Here is a 23,434-nt window from a genome sequence, read left to right on the forward strand (position 1 = left end):
GAATAAATATTACAACTGTCATACTAACAAAATAAAACTAAAAATATGGGTAAGTTCTTAAGAAATCTGATATTACAAAATAAAATAAAATAAAGTTAGTGAAATTGTCACGTTTTCGTCATATTGTTAACTCAAGACAAGATCTGGGCTCGTATTACAATGGGAAGTTAACATTCATCTTCAATGTTTGTAGACAAAGTAAAATTAGGTTTTCTGTAAGAAAAATGTAATATGCATCCTTCTTTTTTAAGCATATTCAATATTACAGGTTACCTATAAAGACACATGAAATATTAAAAAATATATACACATTTTCGTACATAAATATCGATTTTAATTTAAACTGTCTCGATATGTACCGATGAAAACAACGTTTGTAATCGCGGCCCTGGACTTTACGCTTTTAGTCTAGCACAAATTAAAGGAGCACTAAATAAATAATCCAGATTTTGTCTCGATGTTATTGAATATTTTGTAAAAGTACTGTTGTTTTTATGTTTTGCCTGTTATATTTGTATATCGACTTAATTTAAAATGCATCTGATTTATCTTTATAAATGAACGATGGTCCATATAGTAATAATAATAAATCAAATACAGTAGGTTTGTACTTGTACATCTAAAAATATATAAAAGGATAAACCACTGGAGTCGCATTGAACGAAATGTTTAGGAAACAAGGTTTTGTGATTGAGCTATTTCCAAAACATAACTTTTTAACGAAATGAGATAATTTCAATCTATAAAGAACATAAATATGAAATATTTAGGACCAACAATAGACAGACAATTGACATGGACAACTTACATCAATAATGTAATTGGCGAAATAGCAACATTATCGAGTCTTTTTTCAAAAACCAAAAACTTTGTTCCAAAAACGGAAAAAATCTTATGTATGAAGCCTGTGTAAAATCTAAAATATGTTATATGCAACAACTATGGGGGACTGGAAACCAAAATGATATAAATAGACTACAACGACAGCAAAATAAAATATTTAAACTAGTATATGACCTCCCTTTTCTGACGCCAACTAAATAACTCTAAAAAAACTAAACAATTCGATGTTAATGAACTTTTTCAACTAGAATCATTAAAATTTATTGATAAGTTAGCCACTGATATTATTGTAGACAAAGAACTCAAACTGGAAAAAAAATTGAAATAAACATGGACATAATACAAGAATATCAGAACAATATATCATACAACATTCCAAAACGAGACAAGGACAACCGAGACTAATAAATCAGGGACTGAAATTATACAATAAACTACCAGACAAAACTAAACAAAAGACTTAGACAAACTTTTCAAAAAATGTAAAACATATTACTATCAACTCCAGAGTGTGAATTAATTTTTTTTTTTTGTAAAATGAATGAATTAATCCGTAAGAGTTAATAAATAAACTTTCAAATAAATAAATAAAAAAATAAATAAAAATATTTTTTTTTTTATAACGAAAGTATATATTAAAATAGCGTATTATGTTACTACTGATGTTTTTTTTTTAACTAAATCAAAGTTAATTTCAGATTTTTATTTTAAATAAAAAATCATTTTTATGATGAAAGTGGACTTTTGTGTTATACTTGGAAATGTTATATTCACATATAAAATACCCGAATACGATAATTTCTTCATTTTTAACTTCAAAACGGCAAAAATGAGGACCTCCGTATTTTACACTCTAAAATAAATTTATAAATAGTAATACATTTGCATTCATGTTACTTTAGAATTTTGAGTTGTTGTTTCAGTATGACACGTATTCTTTTTTATTTGAGTATGAAATCATTTTTAGTTTAGTAATGAGTACGTATTGTTTAAATGACTGTAGATATCAGTAAAAATAAAATAAAATATTTTTCTTAAATCTGCCTGGACACGGAATAAAAAGAAAAATAAAGTAAAATAGTAGATGTGTTTTAGGGACGACACAGTCCGTAGGCACTGCGTAACATTGGAAAGTGGTCATGGTATGTAAGTTCCACGCAACGGTCTGTCCTCCTACCAAACCGAGGAACAGTCGACAAATTACATACTGTTCACTACACACCGTGCATACATGCTAACTTATCTATTGTCTGAAACGTCCATCTGAAAATCTTAGTGCGTATTTTGTAAAGCAAAATTTTACGTACAATCTGAAAGCAGTACTGGTAAAATTTTATATTTAAAACATTTCCATGTTTATTGTCAATGTATTTATTCGCTTTATGGCGTAAAATGTACCGTAACGCCGATACCATAGTTTTTTGCGGAAAGGAAAAATGTTTAAGATGATCAGATTATTTCGTCTTCAAAATAAATATTTCATGTCAAAGTCCTTGGCCATGGCCCCCTTTCTTCTAGGAGCAAGTGATCGCATTAAAGTTACTTGCCTTCTTATTAAATTAATAATGAAACTGGAATTACTTTTATTTTCTACATGTTCCCTAATATACTTTCTCTATATGTTCCCAACATATCACCGGGGGTGCTATTCTGAACCAAAAAAACAGTTTTTCTCGTGTATTTTGTAGGTAAACACACATTTGGCAAATACGCATTTCATAGATACATATTTTTATTTCTTATTTTTTCGTGGTAACATATGCTTGCTTGTTTATTAATTTAACTTAAAAATGTCTTTCTTGTTTACCGTAACACTTTATTTATTGTTTGCTTTCCAGAAATTATTTTATAAGCTTATATCTTTGCATTTTTTGTTTATATGCTTACTGTTTTTTCTTGCATACCTTTGTTATTATTGTTTTTTTTTTACTTTGTATAACATTTTATTATATCCTCTTTAACTAATTTTACATATTTTTTCTGTATATTCTATGTTTATTATTTAGTATGTTAGCATGTATGTATTTCATTTTTATTTTTTGTAAATGCCTTTTGGGCGTTAATGAACAAAATAAACAAATAATACGGACGCGAGAGTGTTTGGAATACCAGCCCTGAAGTCAAATTCTGCGATTTTGTTTTCATGAAAAAATGACCAAAATGTGTAGATTAGTCAACTCGTCACTCAACTCAAAATTCTTTGAAATAGATATCCCGGCTTACGTAGATCTTGGGTTAGCTCAAAGTTGATCGTGTTCTTGAATATATTGTATCCCGTTATATTATTGCCCTTGTTTGTCTTTGCTGCATAGTTTTATGTTCTTTTTTGGAAAAAAATCGGAATAAGAAACTTGACGTTTCATTTGACTGAACTCGCCTTCATGTGTACAAGTTTATTGTCCGGACATGTCACTACAAACTACAGACTTAGGTAGGAGCGTAAGAGAAAATCTTAGATGGCTAAAGAGCTCGTGTGTCAAACACGACAGTTAGTTGTTAGTTTACGGATGCACGGAGATTGTCTATCCGTAAATTTCACTTTTCATTTCTCGTTTTTAATTCAAGAATTATAATTACAATAGTTTCTCCACGGTGCGGTGGCGGTAGTCGTCTAAACCACATCTTCATTAAAATAATTCCGTGTGGTTTATCGTGCAGGACAGAAAATCATCGATAACTATGCAATTAAAGAAACGCAATTTTCACTGTATACAACGTTAATTTCTGTGTCCAGGCGGATAAAGAATACAGTTCTGTATGTGAAACAGAACCAGAACCCTGAGTAAGTGTGTGGACTGATCTCCACTGGATTACCTTACTCAGGTTTTTTACCTGACAGATGCCAACGATTCGACAAAGCTTACTGAAGATTCTTGTTCGATTTCGCAATCTTTCTCTCTCAATTTATACACCCTTATTCGAAAACATATTTTTAAAGTATTTATAAAGAGCGTACTAACTTAGCGTATCCGGTTGGATTATATCCTGCCACGTAAACTCACGGGGACCACATGGGGTGCAACGACATCAGTACTTAGAACTTCGGCGCAAGGCTGTTGCGGAGTAATGCGTGCCCGGTGTGGCAAGAATCTGCCACCTCCAAGCAGGTGGGCATAGCAGTCAATGAAATGGCACGAATAGTAGCAGGATGCCTCAAGCCAACACCGACTGATACAATATATAGAAGCAGAGAGGTACAAACAAAACCACGATCCTAGACATCCCCTACACCACCACCAATCGACGGCCTCGCGTCTGAGATCTAGAAACAGTTTTATCAAAGCCACTTCCCCTGTTGAATCCTCACAACAGCGGAGAGAAGAACTTGGCAAGAGGATCTTGTAGCGAGACCGTGGATGGATCCAAATGAGGGTATTCAAGGAGGTGAACACCTACCATACTCCCTATTCCCTATGGATCGCCTTCAATAGACTACGGGTGGGTGTTACACAATGTAAAAAAAATATAGAGCGTATAAATAAATGTACTAAATTAATCGCGGAGTAAAAATTACAACTATGTAACTTCATAATCAGCATTTCTGAGTCAACCATTTTGTATCGTTGTATTCTTTCTCTGTGAATGCTACAAATATACAAGTCGTGATGCATTCAAATGACATTAAGATAATTAAAATGAACGACCTGTCTTTTTGTAGCATTCACAAAGGGGGACACGAAATGATATAAATATTTACAACTAAAAAAATATCACAGCAAAATCGGATTGTGGTCCCGTGGCTAGTGTTGCGGACTCACGAATCAGAAAAAAATATAAAATAAAGAAGTATTTATATTGTTAAGTGTCCTCGGCATAGGTAACCCCGGTGAGGTGGCTTTATTTTTATTATTAATTATTGTTTACTATGTGAAAAAAATAAATATAAATAAAAATAAAGAGGCCCGAGATTCAAAGCTTACTTTACCTTAACTTAATTTCCATTTTCTAATAGTTTTTTACAACTCGTTGAGAGTGGCCACCAAAATTAGAATATTTGGGTAAATTATAAAAACGCTAATATTTCTTTTTTTAAAAAAAAAAAAACTCATTTTCAAAATTTTCACTAACCATATTTTAAATTAGGTACTCCGCACATGGATTTAAAAATCAATATTGCAAAAACCCATGTACTGTTTAACACTTTGTGCCTCGATGCTCAACATCCCCTGACTCTGTTAAACCAAATCATCGAAACCAAAACATCGTCACAAATCATGACGTCATGACATATTTTTTTATATTTTATTTTTAAACTTATGTATGAAAACATTTCTCCACAATATGCACATTGATTTTGAAAATACAATAAATGATTCCAAATCCATTTAATATATTTGAAATAGATATATTGTTTTAAAATATTTAATGTTTATCATTTTTGTAGTTTTTTGTATTTATCATATGATAATATTATTCTTTATTCTTATTGCGGTTCTATGTTCTATTTTTGATTTGCATTTACTATAATTTTTTTACCGATAAACGCCGTATTTCTGCACTAAACTGAAAACAATTCACACAAGGGCAGTATTCCAAATCTTGTGTATTCGTAAAATACCTTTTTTATTTGAGTATAACGAACAAGTGTTCCTTTGTAGTGAGTACATAATTAAGGCTTTGTTAATTTCCCACAGCCTCCCATCAACATGACTAATGGCGTCATTAACGTCATTATCGTAAATTAGATCTAATAATTCATCAAACCTACGATGTACTTAATATTATTCAAGCTAATATTTATCCAAATGTCAATTTGTCCCCGTATTCTGCAAACTGTTTATCATAATGTTGAATCAATCCAAGAAAAACGTGTTTTTGTGTGAAATATTTTCAATTTTCCTTGAAAATTTGAGGTAAAATCTATAAAACTTGCGTATGGTGAGTTAGTCAGTGTAACTTCACATATTTAATATACATTTCAGTGGATATTTATATTTCTATGTATGTAATATTCACATCGAGAATTCAACGAAATTAAAATTTTGCCAAAAACATACAACAAATTTAATAAATATTGTCAATACAATATTTGAGTTTGTCCAAATGTTCGTAGACAAAAGACTGGATTTCACCCCCTCGGGAGTCATTAAGATTATACTATTAAAAATAGTTTACTTCACATACTAGGCGTTGCTTAGTATGTGAAATAATTCAGTCGGATGAATCTCTTCACAACAATAAAGGTTTCAGCTCTTTAACTTCACTAAAATCAATAATCTTAATGACTCCCGAGGGGGTGAAATCCAGTATTTTATCTACGAACATTTGGACAAACTCAAATATTGTAATGAAACCAACTGGTCCAAGAAGAAGTTTAAAAATTGAACAATTGTTTTCAGGCGTTGCCGAGTATGTGAAATAATTCAGTCAGATGAATATCTCATAACAATAAAGGTTTCAGCTCTTTTACTTTACTAAAATCAACAAATGGAAGAATTGAAGAAATATGGATGTTCAAACATAGGCAAAATGGTGAATGTTACACAGTGTGTAAAGTGGCCACTTAAACCAGCCAATGACAGGTCATAAGCCCTGTAAATGCCTTGACTTCCATATTCCCTTATTTAAGGTATTCTGCATCCCTGTTTTAATTTGTTAATATTGTCAATACAACCAAAATAACTAACAATATTTTGAATTTGCCCAAATTTTTGTAGACTGGATTCAACTCTCTTGGGAGCTGATAATATTTACATATTACAATAGAGATGAAGGACATTTTAGATAAGGAATTATAGAAGTCTAGGCATCTAATTTGTTGATATTTCTGAAGTTAAAGACCTTTATTTATGCGGGTGAGATTTCGGTGTTTTAATATGGCAAAATCATATGTTGTACTTTTTATTAGTCTACAGCTTTAATATTATAATAGATACTTGTCTACTTAATAAAGTAATCTATATTATATATTTACGTGTCAGCGATTCTTTATAAGTTTTACTTATAAAATGAACATCTTATGTTAACAAATGAACAATATAGGCACAACGTACAAAATAAAAAATACATGAACAAATATGTAGGAAAAATAACCATGAAAACATTAGTACGAAAATAGGGATTTTTAAAGTAGTAAAATTTATAACATTTTTTTTCATTGATAAATATAACTTTTATCTAGCTCTTTGTGAACTTAATTTGAAATTTCGTACGCTAATAATAAAATTATTATTATGTATCTGTTCTTTAAATTCTCTAGTGAACGTTACTTAATCTTTCGTTCGTTTTTCTTTAATACGAGTATTATCAGAAATAATATTTAAAATGCTTTATTTTGCTACTATCAATGAGGAAGTTCGATGTCTTTTTTTAGTTTTTTAAAATTTGTTAAAAGAATATTAAACTAAGCTAAATTGTTTTATTTTTCATTTTTATACACCGTATTATCAGCGCTAGTATTTTTTATAGTTTTGTATTTCTGAAATAACTCCACGTGTTACGTCAGAGGTTTTTCTTTGAGAGTTCTTCCTATTGGTCCGTTTACGGTGACCAAACCGGATATCCTTCAAAGCCCTCATATCATTGGATGGTTTATATGAACCAGTGACATCATTCAAAGTAGTGCATTTTTATTAAAATATGTATTATTTTCGTACATTTTTAAGAAATTTTACTGTACAATTTAATGCTCTAATTTTTACGGCGCGCAAGAAAACATTTTTGTATCCAATTTCCCGTAAGGCTAAAGTTCCTCATTGTTACAAAATCACGTGTGTAAAAAAAAACTAATTTCAAAACTAGTACATAATATGCTTTGATGACAGAACAGGAAAACAAGATTTATGGTTCGAGCATTCATTTGTTTTCTTACAACATCTGTAGATTTGTCTTGTAAACATCCATCGTGTAGTATTTTACCTTGGGAAGTGTTTTAGTAAACAATAAATCAAAGTTAAATCTTTCAAATGAGCGATTGAGGTAAAGTTTAAAATACGTAGAATCTATAAAATTTTCATAAATCGATAATTTACCAACTTTGTCAAATAATTTGTTATGTGCTCTGAAATGTTTTTAAATTGGTGCGTGTATAGGAATAGCCAATAGTCCAGAAACCGCGTATGTACATCAAACTAAACCCGACAAAAAAGCTCATAAATGAGTAGTTTTATGTTTTGACCATTCTTTACTTTGTAGAAATCGCTTAGTACGCAAATGCCGATTAAAATTGAATTACGCCATATTTAAGTGTATGGAACATATCAATGTATATGTTCCATATCAAATAGAACTTAATATTCTGTTCATATTGTATTTTTATAACATTATGTACCTAGCTGCTTTAAACCTTTAACTGCATTTTTTTAGCATATTTAAAAATAAAAACATATATATTTTTGTATATTATTGTTATTTTTTTTATTTTTTTTAAAACCAACTTAACTTCTAAACACAGCTCGATATTTTATTACTTTATATCGAATTTTTTTAAAATTATGTTTTTAATACACTCATCTTTTTATTTTTATACCAACTATACTGCTTAACACTGTTCCTAAATTTTATTTCGTTTTATTGTATTTAAAAAAAAAAATATGTTGTTTATATACTCAGATCCATAATCAAAATGACAATATTAATCATTCTTGCCCCCAATTATGCTCGACAATTAAAAAAGCGGATAATATTAAGTACCTAGGCATTATAATTGATAGTAATTTGAAGTGGAAAGTACAAATAGCCACTATGGTCAAAAGAATTAGGAAACTTATTTATGTATTCATTAGACTAAGAATAACTAAGAAAATAAAATAAAAATACATTTAGATCACAAGCTCAGTTAATGCCTAGATATTTTTAACAGCTTCATAAGTTGAAAATATCAAAATATTGATATCAATCCCGCCAGGGAAAAAAACCAGAAATAATCTACAATGATTTGGCCATGCTCAAAAGATTGCTATATTGTTTCGGTTCGAAATCCTGGTCAATACCAATGTGTAATGATATATATTTTAACAGAAATGAAAAATCTCTTTAAGAATGTATTATAACGTTCATCTTTAAAACAAAAAGAAAATGTTGCAGATGTTACGTTTAGGCAATATGAATAAATTGTGCATTTATAAATATTATTCGTTACATTTGGAAACGGTCCGTTTAATATCGGGTGTTTTAAAAACAAAAAAGGAGGAAGTATATTTTTTAATTTTAATTTTTTAATTTAATTTTGTTTATTAAGAAAAACAACAGCAATACAAAAAAATATACACAACATTATAAAAAAAAACATAAAATAAAGCCAAATCAGTTTTCCACATAAATACAATTATAAAAATCCAGTTCAGTTAGATATAATTCATAGATATAGTGCATGTGTGCGAGTTTTTTTTTGTGTGAGGATGCGTATGTAAAAAAGTGGAGTGTGGTTTAGGTAGGTATGTGAATATGTGTGTGATTGTATATGGGTGTGAGGGTAGGTTTAGGGACAGGGTAAGTGTGTATTTGATATGAGTGAATAGAAACAATTTAAATTTATAATGTAAAAATATTATTTTTTTTTATAACGAAACATATTTTTTTTCAAATAATAGTTTTTTAATTTTGGTTTTAAAAGTGAGTTTGCTGCAGTAAAATATGTCTATGTTATTGAAAAATAAATTATAATTACGCGTCAAGCGAATCAGAGGATAGTTCTGTGCATAGTTGGTGCGAACTGTGGGTACATGGAAAAGAGATAGATTCGTGTGACGGGTGCGGTAGCCAGGTACGTTAAGGGCCAACTCAGAAACCAGAACAGGACTATCAAGACGTCCATTAAGAATGTCATGTAAAATCCCCATATCTAATAACAAACGACGATCCTCAAGACTAAGTATATTATGTTTATGACAAGAAGTTTTATAGTTAAGGTCCGTAAATCTGGATCTCCAATTGAGATGTCTCAAAAATGTTTTCTGAATATTTTCAAGCCTTATCTTGTGTATGGAATACTGGGGAGACCACACAGAGGAGGCATATTCAAGGAGACTACGAAAGTAAGCGAAATAAATTAATTTGATTCTACCAATATCATTAAAAACTTGTTATAATTTGTTTAATATAATTTGTTTTTATAATGTTTTTTCTTCTTCAATGGATGTTTGAACATAGGCAAAATGATGAATGTTACAGTGTGTAAAGTGGCCATTTAAACCAGCCAACGACAGGTCATAATCCCTGTAAAAGCCTAGACTTCCATATTCCCTTTTCGAAAAATTTAACCTCTCGGTTGCAACAAATTTAAATATGAATAACTCCCTTTGGAGGAAATCCAGCCAATCTGCAAGCATTTGGACATACTCAAAACATTGTTGATGAAATTATTTCAATTTTAACATACGGAGCTAAAATTATGACCTAAGTGAGAACGGTTTTTTTCTATTATTGAAGCAAAAATTAATTACGAGATGCTTTATTACCATTGCTTCCTTCATCGAGCGGCGAAACATTTAAAATGTTATGGATTTGGTGATCAAGATTGTCAACACAGTTGTTAAATCTCATTTACATCGCAAATTCGAAGAATGTTTACTCAATAACGGAGAGCAAATACGGAGATCTTCCATAAGGTTCGTTGGCTTGGAAGAGGAAACAGTTTGATGAAAATAAATTTGGCTCTCAAAAGAAATCTTAATCGTCGTAATGCTGATCTTTGGCTCTTTTGACTAATGAGTTTACCGACCACTGACCTAGTACAATGTTTGTGCTTAATTCCTTTCTTCATACGACCTTACATTTTGTTTTTTCTTCGCTTATGGTGATGTTATATTTTGTTGTCAATATAATTTCCATTCAACTTAAGGCTCCATTCAGTTCGTTTTCAGTGTCGGCAATAGTGTTTTTTTTCCATAGACCATGAGAACTCCATTAGAAATAAACCAATGACGTTGCATTACAGTCAAATAAGAGGAAATGCGGTGGCAGAAAAAAATTATAAATAAGTATTTGAACATAATTTTTCTATCGCTCTCTCGCAGATGCTTCCCCAATTTCGTTCGATAAAGATAACTGCATATCGGACTGATTATGGTTCACTTTTCGTTCGTTAGAAGGTTCGTTGTCCTATTTTCCGCACCCCATAACTAAACTGATGACAGAAAAGTAATTATTTAATTTATAAGGGGATTGTCTATATTGGGAATGAATAAATAGGCAGTAAGAATAATATTCTATGTAAAAAAGGAAATGTTTAAAAATCTGTAGAATATGGATCAAATTCGGTAGATTTCGCCTAAAATCGGTAGATCTACCAAAAAATCGGTTGATCTACCGAAAAAACGGTAGGGTTGGCAAAGCTGTCACGACAATAAAACACCCGTTATTTGTAATTGTAGCCGAATTAATATTTCAATATTATATTATGTAGATTAGTTGAATGATTAACAAAATGCTTCCTGGAGTATGAACATTGTAAACATATGTAATATCTAAATTAGTTGTAAAATAAACAATATTACAATGGGTATTTTATACTAATTTAAATGTTATACTAGTTATAATGCTAATTATTAGGAATTGCGTGTTTATTCTAATACGCCGAAAACATGAATTGAAAAGTGCTGTTAATTGTTTACCGGTTGCTGACTCGTTAAGCAGAAGACGTTAATGGAAACAAAAACATCGAGTTCGTATGAAAACTTTCAATTTCAGAATATCACGTATGTTCATAATAAACAAGAACATGTCGCATGTTTTTTGCATCTTATCCGATGACAACTGTCATCTAACGGAGGCGATACGGTTGGCCTGGCCATATATTGCGGGTGCCTCCTGAAAGCCTTAACCACGCTTGCCTACTTTGCAAGGCATCAGGTTCTCGACGTTCTGGACGTCCGCTGCTGAGTGCTCGCCGGCTGTTTATGTCAGAACTACGGGACTCGAACCTAAATTGGAAGCACGCATAGAAGCTGACAGGTATCAGGGATGCCTGGAGGCTCTTTGTGGACACCATATGCTCCAACTATAGAACGGGCATTTAATACGCGTACGTATATATGCATCTTAAATCTACCATTACCATCGAGCAAGAGAACAATAAATGACCGCTTATTTATGAATAAATAAAGTTTTATAAATTTTCAGTGTCCCACATCGACCAACTAGACATTATAATACTAATTATTCATCAAAATCACCCTACATGAGGTGGATTTTAAATAGTGATGGTTTAGGTTTGCCGTTGATAATCAAGTTCTGTGTTATAAAAATAATCTACTGAGAATTTTATGAAGGATTTAATTTTTACAAATGTGTTTTTTCTTCTTAAATTTGTAGACAGGATTTTTAAAATTTTGCTGGCAAGTTTTTTTATATTAACTTTATTAAGGAAAGACACGTTAAAATAAAATAATTTAGGGGTATAAAAAGTTAACTTAAGTCTAATGGACCAGTAAAATTTCAATACTATTGAATGCTAAAAAGCGATATCTTTATAAATAGGCAGTAAGAACGGAAAGGAACGGAAAAGGCAACTCTAAAAGTATTTTATTTAAATTTAAAAAAAACATTATCAAAGTAAATAAAAAAACCAATATCAAAAGTAATTTTTAAAATTGTAGCTAAAAGAATTATTAAAAGAAGGTAAAAAAAAAATATTTTTTTTTATTACTATTCAACCAAAAAAGTTTTATAATAATTACATACTTTTTTTTATACCTTACTATATTTTTATATTCAACGTTTGAACCTCTATTGGAGCAAGATGCTCGGGGTTAGAGTAATATAAAAAGTTTTAAAAAAACATTTAAAAATTCTATCGGACATCGCCGCCCATATCGAAAAAAAAGCGAAATGCGCCCTACAGCGCAGCGACGCGCGCCGCGCATAATATTATTATCAAACCTGGCGGCCCTTGTCTGGGCCCATAGACGCGAGCACTCCGGAGATGTTAGTTGCACCTTGAAAAACGCACTGAGCACAGTACAACTGGCGGACCTCCCGCCGGCGGCTAAGCTTCGCAGACTGGCCGTTAGGCAGCGCTGCCGACGCCCTAACGTGAAAAGTCATCCGAGTGTTTTTTAGATATAGGATATATGTTTGTTTTTCCTCTATAATTTAGCTATGAGTCTCTATTTGTGATCTGATAAACTGCCCCTACAATAAAGACGGTTAATTATGTCACTTGCGGGGGCAGACGTTAGAATATCGAGACTGGCCACAACTATATATAGGATTGTGAGTCACTATAGTCTTTTAAATATAGCTTGATTAGAATGACATTTTTCAGAAAAAGTGACGACATAACTTTGTTGTGACGCCTAAGGAGTTATTTATATTTGACAAACGAAAAATCATTCTTATCTGGCGTATTATTTTTTTTTTTAATACAATGGTTGACACATAATTCAACATAAACATATCAAATCAGCTTTAAAATAAATAAAAAAAACTAAAATAAACCTAATTATTAACGACGTTCTTACAAGGTTACATCATTTTGAGAGATGGGACAAATTAATCAATGTAAATCGATCGAATAAAAAAATAATTCATTTGATGATGTTCATGAAAAAGGATAAATGTCTTATTTTTTGGTGAATAATTGTGTTAAACACACTATAATAGGCTTGTTTTTGCGTTTTTATATCAATTTTCAGAAACAGGGTTTCATGATTGCATGAAAAAACTGATAAAATCTATGTGATCAGTGAACAGTAATTTCCCATCACTAATGAAATTAATTTGACAGCTGTCATTCTAATCAAGCTATATTTTAAGGACTATAGGCACTAGGCCTCACACATCCCAACAAACTCTTTGCCACTTTTTTACCTTTATTAAGTATGTAGGATCCTTCCCCTTAAGCTAGGGTTTCCTAGGACAGCGGTGCCCGTATCTTAACGGCCGCAGTGAACGGTGATGCGGTGGATAGCCGTCGTAACGTCGACTAGAGAGTGGTTTTCTAGGGAAACGGTGTAGCAGTATTAATTACTAGAACAATGCGGCCAGTTGACATTTCAATCAAATACCTAATATCGACTGAATTCATAGTGGTATATTTTATTCATTTTTTAATGAATTATATATTTAAGTAATTGAAAATATATCTATGTAATATAATATATCACGAAGTTACATCGTTTGAGTTGATTTCATGGATGAGAGTTGTTGTATCACACAGAACCACAGAAAATATCAATAAATAGTATATATTACTTACATTATATTATGTACCTTCTATGTAGGTACAAATATATGATATTTTTTTATAGCTTACCTGTAAATAAAATCACCATTCGCCACTGCATCCGAGATAGCGGAATAGTAGCTGCAGAGCTACCCCTATCTACAGTCCAAATATATTCACGGCGAGGTGTCGTGTATAGTAATATAAAAATAAATTAGGAGGCAGTAACTTAAAGTAATAAAAGCATTGTTAAAGGTTATTAAAAAAAAGATGCCGTGTTCAGTCTAAACGTATGTTATTTCAACTAAAATCCGTTCTTTTTGGTATAATGCACTTTAGTGCATTTTACTGACTTTGCACAAACGGTATTTTTCCGAATGACTGAACACGCATCCACTGAAAGTAAATTATAAACTATTTGATTCCCCAACGCTAATGAAATTAATTAAGTTTCGGTGTTTTGCGTGAAATGGCTATACATAAAAGTAATTAATATCGCCTATTCATCCATCACACGCCATGTCAGTAGAATTACCGGTATTGAGTCGATTGCGACACCCAAACACAATAGAATCTTACTTATTAATAATTACGTTTGTAGGAAGTCAAAATGCATCATCATTAATTACTAACAATTCTGTTATGTTTATAATATGTACGCGTAATATGTTGCTCAGTAGCTTTTCGGGCGTATTAAATAAAAATAAATATCAAGCATTAAAATCTAGAGGTGGTTTGGTTGATTTTTTTTGTATAATTTGGCATATTAATAGTAACATCGTGCACAACGGAGTTTTAGTCCCAACACTTATGTATGGAAGAGAAACATAGAAATGGCAGAGGGCGGATGAAAGTAGAGTGAACGCGATTGAAATGCGATCTCTGAGACGAATGTGTGAAAAATCAATGTATGACAGGGTTACGTATTTTAAAATCAGGCAAGAGTGAAAATCTGAGTCAGGTATAATTGATAAGATTAAGAAAGGATATCTAAGATGGTTTGGTCATATAGAACGAATAGATAACAAAATGATGGTAGAACAGGTATATTTGTATATGGCGAGAATGAACGATGACACGGGACGAGGACGACTAAGAAAGGCGTGGCATGATCAGATAAACCAAAATCTTAAGTCTGGTTATGTCAAAAGCAGACAGAACCGAAGGGCATGTGTGACGAGATGTATCAATGTGGAAGAAGGTAGGAATGTATAACAGGATGGAAGTGTGTGACGATCTACCAACCGACCTCTACGGGGAAATGGTGTGATGGTGGTAGTAGTAGTAGTAGTAATAGTAACATCAAATTGATTTCCCATTTGTCATCGTCTTGGCCAGGATGTGGGTTTCCCTAATGCGATCCTCGTAATGAACTTTGGACGTGAGCCTGGAAGCCTAGAAGCCTGAGAGCCTGGAAGCCTGGAATAATGCTTCGGCGAAATCCTGACCGGTAGCTACTGAAGGGCTCCTAAAGGTTTGCTTCCGGCCTAATGAAAGTAAGCGGAAAACAAGTGGGGGTATCTAGAGTCCTTCCGGGGAAATTTTAAAATATTTTATTTTTATTTTGTCTTAAAATGGTACAAACATAATATATGAATGCTCTAAAATTAAATTAACTTATATCTTTAAATGACATACTAATTATTAACATTTCTAAACTGTAAATCGCTGCTTAAATTCAAAAGGGCCACAAATCGAAATTTGACTTTTTTCAGTAAACCCAATCAAAGATTTTAACATTTTTCATTTATTTATTTATTATCATATTATATTAAATACATAAAATTATAATTTTTACAAAGTTGCTTTGACTTTCTAACTAGGGTCATTTACTCCGTTCTAAGATAGTAAAAAAATATATAAAACAGTAATCAATATAAAGAAACAGTTGTAAAGATAGTGGACAAAGTGAAAAACAAAGTAAAAAAATAGATTAAAAACATGGTAAAAAATGTAGTAAAAACATAGTAAAAATGTAATTAAAAATGAAGCAAAAACATAGTAAAAACAAAGTAATAAAAAAAAGTTAAAAGAAAGACCTAAATATAACTCATAACAGGAATATTTTTAGAAGAGGACTCGAAGTTAAATTGAATAGATTTTGTTTTTATGGTCCAAACTGATTAACGTAAAACAAAAAAAAAACAAAGTCGGCCACAATATCGGTTTCGGCTTTGTTCAGTTTTGGTCTCTCACTCTTCACTCTGTCACTAAAAATGCTATTGTTTTTATCAAATAACAAAAGAATTACATGAAATCTGATTGGATATTATGTTGTTTATACCTAAATTTGATACGTTTAATTGCGCATTTTTTATGATAGAATAAAAAGCTTTAATATACGTGTGTGTGTTAGAAACACAGTTTTTTGTATGGACGAACGGTGTAAAAATCATTGTATCTATTTAAATTTATTCCGTTCCCCAGCGGAAGTTGTGGACGGTATCTCTTTCTTCTTTAATTTATTCCTGAATTGCATTTATTTGTTTCGGAGTGCCATCAGAATAACCTGCAACTATCTGTCTGTCTGTGTATGAAAACTGAACAAAGACAAAATGTTGCTTGATCTATTTTATATATATATATAAGCCAATGTTCGTATGTTTTCTCGATGGGCTGAATAACTACTGGACCGATTTACGTCCGGTTTTCACCGGAATGTAGATCTTTGCCACGAGCATATTTATAACTCTTAATATCGTCAATTTATTAACAAACAAAAATTAGAAGCTTAAATGTTTTTTTATCGTTCATCAGGGCTGCACCCGCTAAAAATACATATACAAAAAAAATCGAAGGATGTTAATTTTTGTGTAAAGTTTAAAAACAATGACACAACTTAAAAGTTCAATCCCTTGTGCCATCTAGCTTTGAAATATTTTCAGAAATAACAATAATGATTGTGCCGCTATTATTTCATGAATTTAAGTAAAATATTATAGTATAACATTGACATTTGTGCAAGGGAACAAAAATTCTGTTGATCAATTATTGTGCGGATAGAAAATACATCCATGAACATTTCTGCATACTACTAAAAAACTTCAATTTTGGACTTGTGCTATTTTTAGTGCTGAGGTGCGAATTGTAGGTTTTTGTAATACAAATAAGAAATAATATTTAAATAATGAAATAGATAGATAAATTTTAACTTTGTTTTTTTAATACGGCTTATTTGGAGCCCGATAAGTTTCTTGAGATAATGTATTATGAATTGTTGTCATATTTTTTTCTTTAAATTCAAAGGCGTCTGATAAACATAATAAATAAAAACAAGTTTTTTCTTGAGTAGGTATTATTTATTATATCGATTTTTCTTTCGTAAATAAATTGTCAAAAAATTCAACGGAGGTGACTAATCTCTTTGAAATGTTTGTTCGTTTAAATTTACTTATTTAGCAGTAATATTTTTACAATATTGAGCATATTAAAATACAGACTTGGCACAAAAATAAGTTATTCGAACCAGTACTTCCAGAAAATTACGCATAGCTGGAACAGATTCAGTTGGTTGAGCTTCATAAAGAGAATACAAAAAAATGGCTTCCAAAACTATTGAGAAAATTTTAACTCACTGTTAAATATATTGTTATTCGAGGTAACATAGACTGATATAAAACCAACTGTTCTTTTATTATAACATCTCTTTAAACATAATTTAAATGTTCAGGAAAAAAGCGAGCTTATGATCACCTTTGTTTGATCATCCATTTTAATTGTAACGGTAAATAAACAAAATAATCGAAACAACAATTATTTTTATAGTTTCAGTGGCAGACTAAAAGTTCTCATTTACAAAAAGTATTATCATGATTATTATAATGCATTATTTCTGTGTAAACAAAGTAATTTATTTCTAACGAACGCCATTGTTTACCAACTAATTTGAAATCTAAATTATCTACTTAGATAATTTTATCGAGATAAAACACAATTAAAAAGTACTGCATTAGCGTTTCACGAGTCAAATATACCGTTCGTCGGTCACAATAATAATAGTTTTTGGCATACACAAGAGAGGTTATTTTTCCGTATTCTAATGTTACTCGTATTTGGCCTTCACAATGAGTTACTCGGCGTGAGTTACTCACTTTCGAAATTTATCATAATTAAATCATTTATTAAAAGTTTTCGCAAAATCGTTTAGATTCGAGCATTGGCATTGGTGCAACGCTAAAATCCTCAATTATTTTCAGCAGGAACTTTAAATTACAATGCAGAAGCTACCTATTAAGTCAAGTGCTATTCGAATTAGTTTTTTTTAAATTATCTTGGACTTGATAGTATGAACATGAATGATTTATGAACCGGGTTATTGACCTTGCTTATAATTTAAAAAGTTAATAATATTAAAAAGGTGGATTTTGTTTCTTGGCTATCTGGGTATCTGAATTGTGTCGGAAAAGTAAATTTCGACTGAGAACATTTAAAGGAACTTCTCCACATCTATTTATTGAGAAAACCACAAAAAAGCCGGACTATTGATAGGAATCAATAATCCTTCCATTGCGTTTGAAGAGATCACGGCATTTCGTGTCCAGAAGCTTAATCACAGATGTTCATCACGTCGATTAAAAGTCCTAAAGATATTTTTATCACATCGGTAATTATCGACAAGTACGGCCATTGTCATTGGGTTACTGGGCCCCGATTACAGTGGAAAGTTAACAGATTTTCAATTGTCAACAAAGTAAAATGGATTTTTCTAAACGAAAATGTTAATATTGGTAAAAAAACTTTAAGCATCTTTGTCGGTTTCCTGTAACTGAACATGTTTAAACAAAATTACCGTACAAATAAATGTATTTTTGTATAGGAAATTCGATTTTACTTTATAGACAGTTGAAGATAACTCTGTTAACTTCCCATTGAAATCGGGGCCCTGTCATAATGATGACATAATAAATGTATATTTTGCTTTGAAGAGGAGATCTCTTTCTGGCGTACTCTGCGATAAAAGGATGCCTTTTAACCACAGGTAAAGTATACAAAACAGTGGTCAGAGTGCTGGACAATATCCAACAAGCACGAACAAAAGTGTCACACAACTGAAATGAAAATATTGCGCTGGGCAGGTGGAGTAACATGCACTGCAATCAATATATCAGAGGATCATTCAAAGTGGCACCTTTAGCTGAAAAACTGTCGTGCGTAGAGATGAGGACTATTCAGTAAGAAGAGCGCTTAACATCGCAGCTAAACCTAGAGGTAAAAGCAGACCCCCAGAAAATGGTGGTCTTCAATTAACAGAGAGTTGACAGCACATAATATTCCCATTGTGACAACCCAGGACAGAAGATCCTGGCGCTTACGCACAAGGAGACCCGACACTGGATGAACACAATACACTTATATTTTGCTGTTCTTAATCTGGTACCTGTAGCGTAAGACTGATTATCTAACCTTTGTGTATCAAATCATCAAGCACGCTCACTTAGAGTACCAGTACAGTACTCAATGTAAATTAAGTACGTACGATGTGTGTTCAAAAAATAACAGGAATTTTTAAATTTCGCGGGCTTGGAGTCCGATTGTAATTTTTTTAAATTACGTTGGTATACATGCCCCTGAAGTAGGCTTAAATTTTCAGCTATATTCATGGTTTACTTCAGAGATAATGTAGAACTATTACTAGTTGTTTACTTTGTCTGTGGCAGCCGCTAAGGTTAGACGTGTTCGGCGTGCTCGGCGATTTTTGTCTTGGCGATTCAGAATGCCTCCACTGGGACGATTGAGCCTTAGTTCTGACGTCATTTTCGTAAACTCTTGTTTCGTCACCTGTTATAACACGTTTCAGTAATTTTGCATCGTCGTTGACTTCATTTAGTGACACCCGAACAACTTCCATTCGCCGCTGTTTTTAATCGAAATTTAAAAAATTGAAAAATTTCATGGCATGAGTCAATCGATATGCCAACATCATCAGAGACTTTTATTATTGTGATTCGGCGATAGTTCATAACCATTTCATTCACCTTTTCCACGTTTTCATGGGTTGTTGATGTGCTGGGGCGTCCGGGCCGTTCGTCATCTTCAACGTCTTCACGGCCATCTTGGAAACGCTTATCCCACTTGTAAACTCTTTTTTTACTCATAGCAGACTCACCATGGCCTTTGTTAATATTTTACACACTTTGTTACACTTTATTTAATTTTTTACACAAAATTTGATACACATTCTTTGATCTATTTTTTTAACGAAAATCGCCGAGCTCATAAAAACACGTCTAACCTTAGCGGCTGCCAGAAACAAAGTAAACAATGAATACAACTGAAAAATTTAGCATACTTCAAGGACATGTATACCAACATAATTGACGATCGGACTCTCCAAACCCAAGAATTAAAAAATTCCCGTTATTTTCTGAACACACCTCGTATGTACCATTGAAACAAATAGGGAAACGATAATGATGATGACTATAACATACCTATATAGATCCTTGATAATTAGTATCGCATTCTACATCAAACTACACATTTTAAAACATGGTATGACTCGTGATATAATGGAATATAATTAATGATTAATGATTATTATGCCCGCATCAGTGAACATTTTATAAGAAGTTTAGTTACCACTCATTTGCTGTATTTCTTATGATTGGATGTCTTATTTTGGTATTCTAAGCACGCCATTTCATTGCCAAGGCCGAATGTGTATTGTTAATAATGTAAGGCGTGCCAATACATTTTAAGCTGGAACAAATCATGCGAAGAGGATTAGAGAGGCGTGTCAAAATTTTAATTTGCTATTGACTCAATCTTGTGCAATATCCGCCGCATTGTGTACCTTCAAAAATAAGAAAGATCACGATTTACTCAAATAAATATTACGACATTTTTAATTTTAAAAAATCATGTGTCTTCACTGGGGTAACCCGTGCCGACGACACAATGTGGACGTTCAGAAATGAATGAATTTTTTTTAAAAACGAATCACTTTAAATGACGTGACAAGTTCTTCTAAATCAACCAATGGTAGAGTTGTATTAGATTTTCAGTTTCCGGAACACCAATCAGCAGAACTCCCCGATGAGAATTTGTGACGTCACGGGCGGATTAATTTTAAAATTACAAAACTTAGCGCTGATAATACAATGCATAAAAATGATATAAAAAAAAATGAAAAAAAATATTTCGTTCTTATGATTTACCGAATATTTCATTTTGAGGGCCATTTTCAAAGAGTTGCAAATAAGTCACTATTTGAAATTGGGAATCAAGTTGGAGTAGAGTGGGATTCGAACCACAGACTTTGATCCGTGAGTCCGAGATACTTGCCACGGGATCGTAACCCAATTTGATAGTATTTTAACAAATGTTTTTTTTTTAAGCCACTAAACTTCCTCATTGCAATTTCTTATTTTAATTTTATAAATAATCATTTTTACAAAAGAATTTGTTAATATTTTACTAATTTTACCCTACTGATGTAGGGTCTCTAGTAAATTATTTTTTCTTTTTATAAATTTTTTTTTGTTTGAAGCACTAACTTTGTAAATATTTATCATAATAAATAAATAAAAATAACTTTGTTTATAACCATTAATTTTTTATATTTTCTACCAACCGGTTTTAAAGCTATACAAGCTTCTTTATCAAGGTATACTTAACTAATGAATTCTATCCTATTTTATTTTATAAATATTATGCTGCGTATGCAGCTAATAAATCAAGTCTTTTTGTCTTGTAAGAACGGAAACGTAATGTGAGATGGGTACGATCTTTAAAAATAGACCGTAGCGGACCAAAAGAATTATTGTTTTTTTTTCTTATCTTTTTTTTTTTTTTTCTAAATTTTTTTTTTACATTTTATTTTTTTCTTATTTTATTATTGTTTATTTATTTTTTCTTATATTATATGAATCGCTTTATTAATTTCTAAAATTAAAAAAAATATAAACAAAGGAAAATCAATCCACCCAATGTAATTTTATCGTGCAGTGTGGATTTTTACGATCGTTTGATATGGTGGATTGATATTTATTGTATTACAATGATTTTTCATTATATTAAAAAAAAAAATCCAGGTAAACGCAATAACCAATACACTTTAAGGCCGATTAATCTTCACTTTATTTTCTCTTAAAGGAGTTTTACCTGAAAGCAACCTGAATAAATTAAAAATAAATACAAAAAAATTGATACATTTAAATCCACCCTTTGGATGTGGATGATATGTGTAAAATATGCATAAGGGTCGCACCTAACAAAGTTGTGACTGCGGATAGTGCATATCCATCAAATTAACGTTGTAGTACATGGGGTGGTCTTTAAATTAGGGTTAAAAAATGATTGATTAATTTTCTTTGGGGCATCTGTAATTTTGATCTACTCTCTGAAAAAAAATCTGTAATTTTTTGGAATTATGAAACTTAATTTTAGGGTTGCTACCAAAATTTATTTTTATTTTATTTAAGAAAACCGGTATAATTAAGGCCCAATGAAAAGAAAATAATGCTTAATAAACATGTGAATTATATTTACCGGAATTATAATGTTATACAATATAAAAATATTATCAATAAACTAGCAATAGTATGGAGGATAATGTACCAACATATTTTAGTAACTTAATCAGTAATTTAATACTCTTTTGATGTTTATTAGTATAATTTAATTTTGAAGAAATATTCTAAAAAGCTTTGTTTTTTTAATTATGTACGACTGTATGCTTTCTAAATAAAATATTTTTAATTTTTTTAATAAATTAAAAACATTCATTTATTTAAAAGTTCAAAGTTCTATAGCGACCCCTAAAGCATTATATTTTAATATAAACATTTTAGGTCTTTTTTATATCACAGATCAAAATAAGAAGGAGGTGCCGGGGCACCTCCTTCTTATTTTGGGGTAGATTTTAAATGTTAGTTTTAAAGGACTACCCTAGTACTGGTAAATGTCTGTATCATGTATAACTTTATATAAACAAAAAAAAATAATAACGTACCTGTTAAGTAAAAAACAGCATTTATCGATACTATTCCTGGCCGATTACCTTTCGTTCCCATCCTTCCTTTGACCCATTCTTGTGGTACCTACCTAACATCAAGATAGAAGAAATTCAAAATTAGAAGATTCGGATTTAGAACTAAAACATTTTTGAATTGACATAAATTCGCATAAAAAGTGGTTGGAATCGTCGCGCGTCGTGGAAAACATTGTTACATTTTATGGTTCATTTTGTCATCCAGTGCCAGAAATTAAAGAACATTCAGATCATATTTAAGGTAGGTATCCATTCCATGTTCCTATCCTTTCTCAAATATTTCCCAATCACAAAACTGAATGAAATTCGTTTTTCATTTACAGTCCGCCTTTTCGTTAACAGTACCTACGTTTAAAGTGGAAAATCACAAAGTTATTGCTTCAAATATTAATTAGCGCTCTATTATTTATCGGACACGGCTAAATTGCTCAACAGGTTTCATATAATTTTCAGTCACTCCTACCAAGATTTGTGAATTTTAGTTATTTTACAAA

General features: G+C 31.3%; 1 protein-coding gene and 1 long non-coding RNA gene across 2 annotated transcripts in view; one reads left to right on the forward strand and one right to left on the reverse strand.

The window, feature by feature from the left end:
- Positions 1 to 23,434, forward strand: part of LOC148281467 (uncharacterized) — a gene marked incomplete at its 3' end in the record, with an annotated part of 88,120 nt that overhangs the window by 49,849 nt on the left and 14,837 nt on the right. The window lies entirely within an intron of this gene.
- LOC148281469 (uncharacterized) lies at positions 17,920 to 21,084 on the reverse strand. The gene is made up of 2 exons (XR_015822350.1): positions 20,174 to 21,084; positions 17,920 to 19,346 (listed from the first exon to the last, which is right to left on the reverse strand). It is a non-coding gene; the product is annotated as an uncharacterized LOC148281469 (long non-coding RNA).

Source organism: Micrasema longulum, unplaced genomic scaffold, assembly GCF_059751315.1.
Source record: "Micrasema longulum isolate JH-2025_06_02 unplaced genomic scaffold, ASM5975131v1 h1tg000455l, whole genome shotgun sequence".
Taxonomy (NCBI): domain Eukaryota; kingdom Metazoa; phylum Arthropoda; class Insecta; order Trichoptera; family Brachycentridae; genus Micrasema; species Micrasema longulum.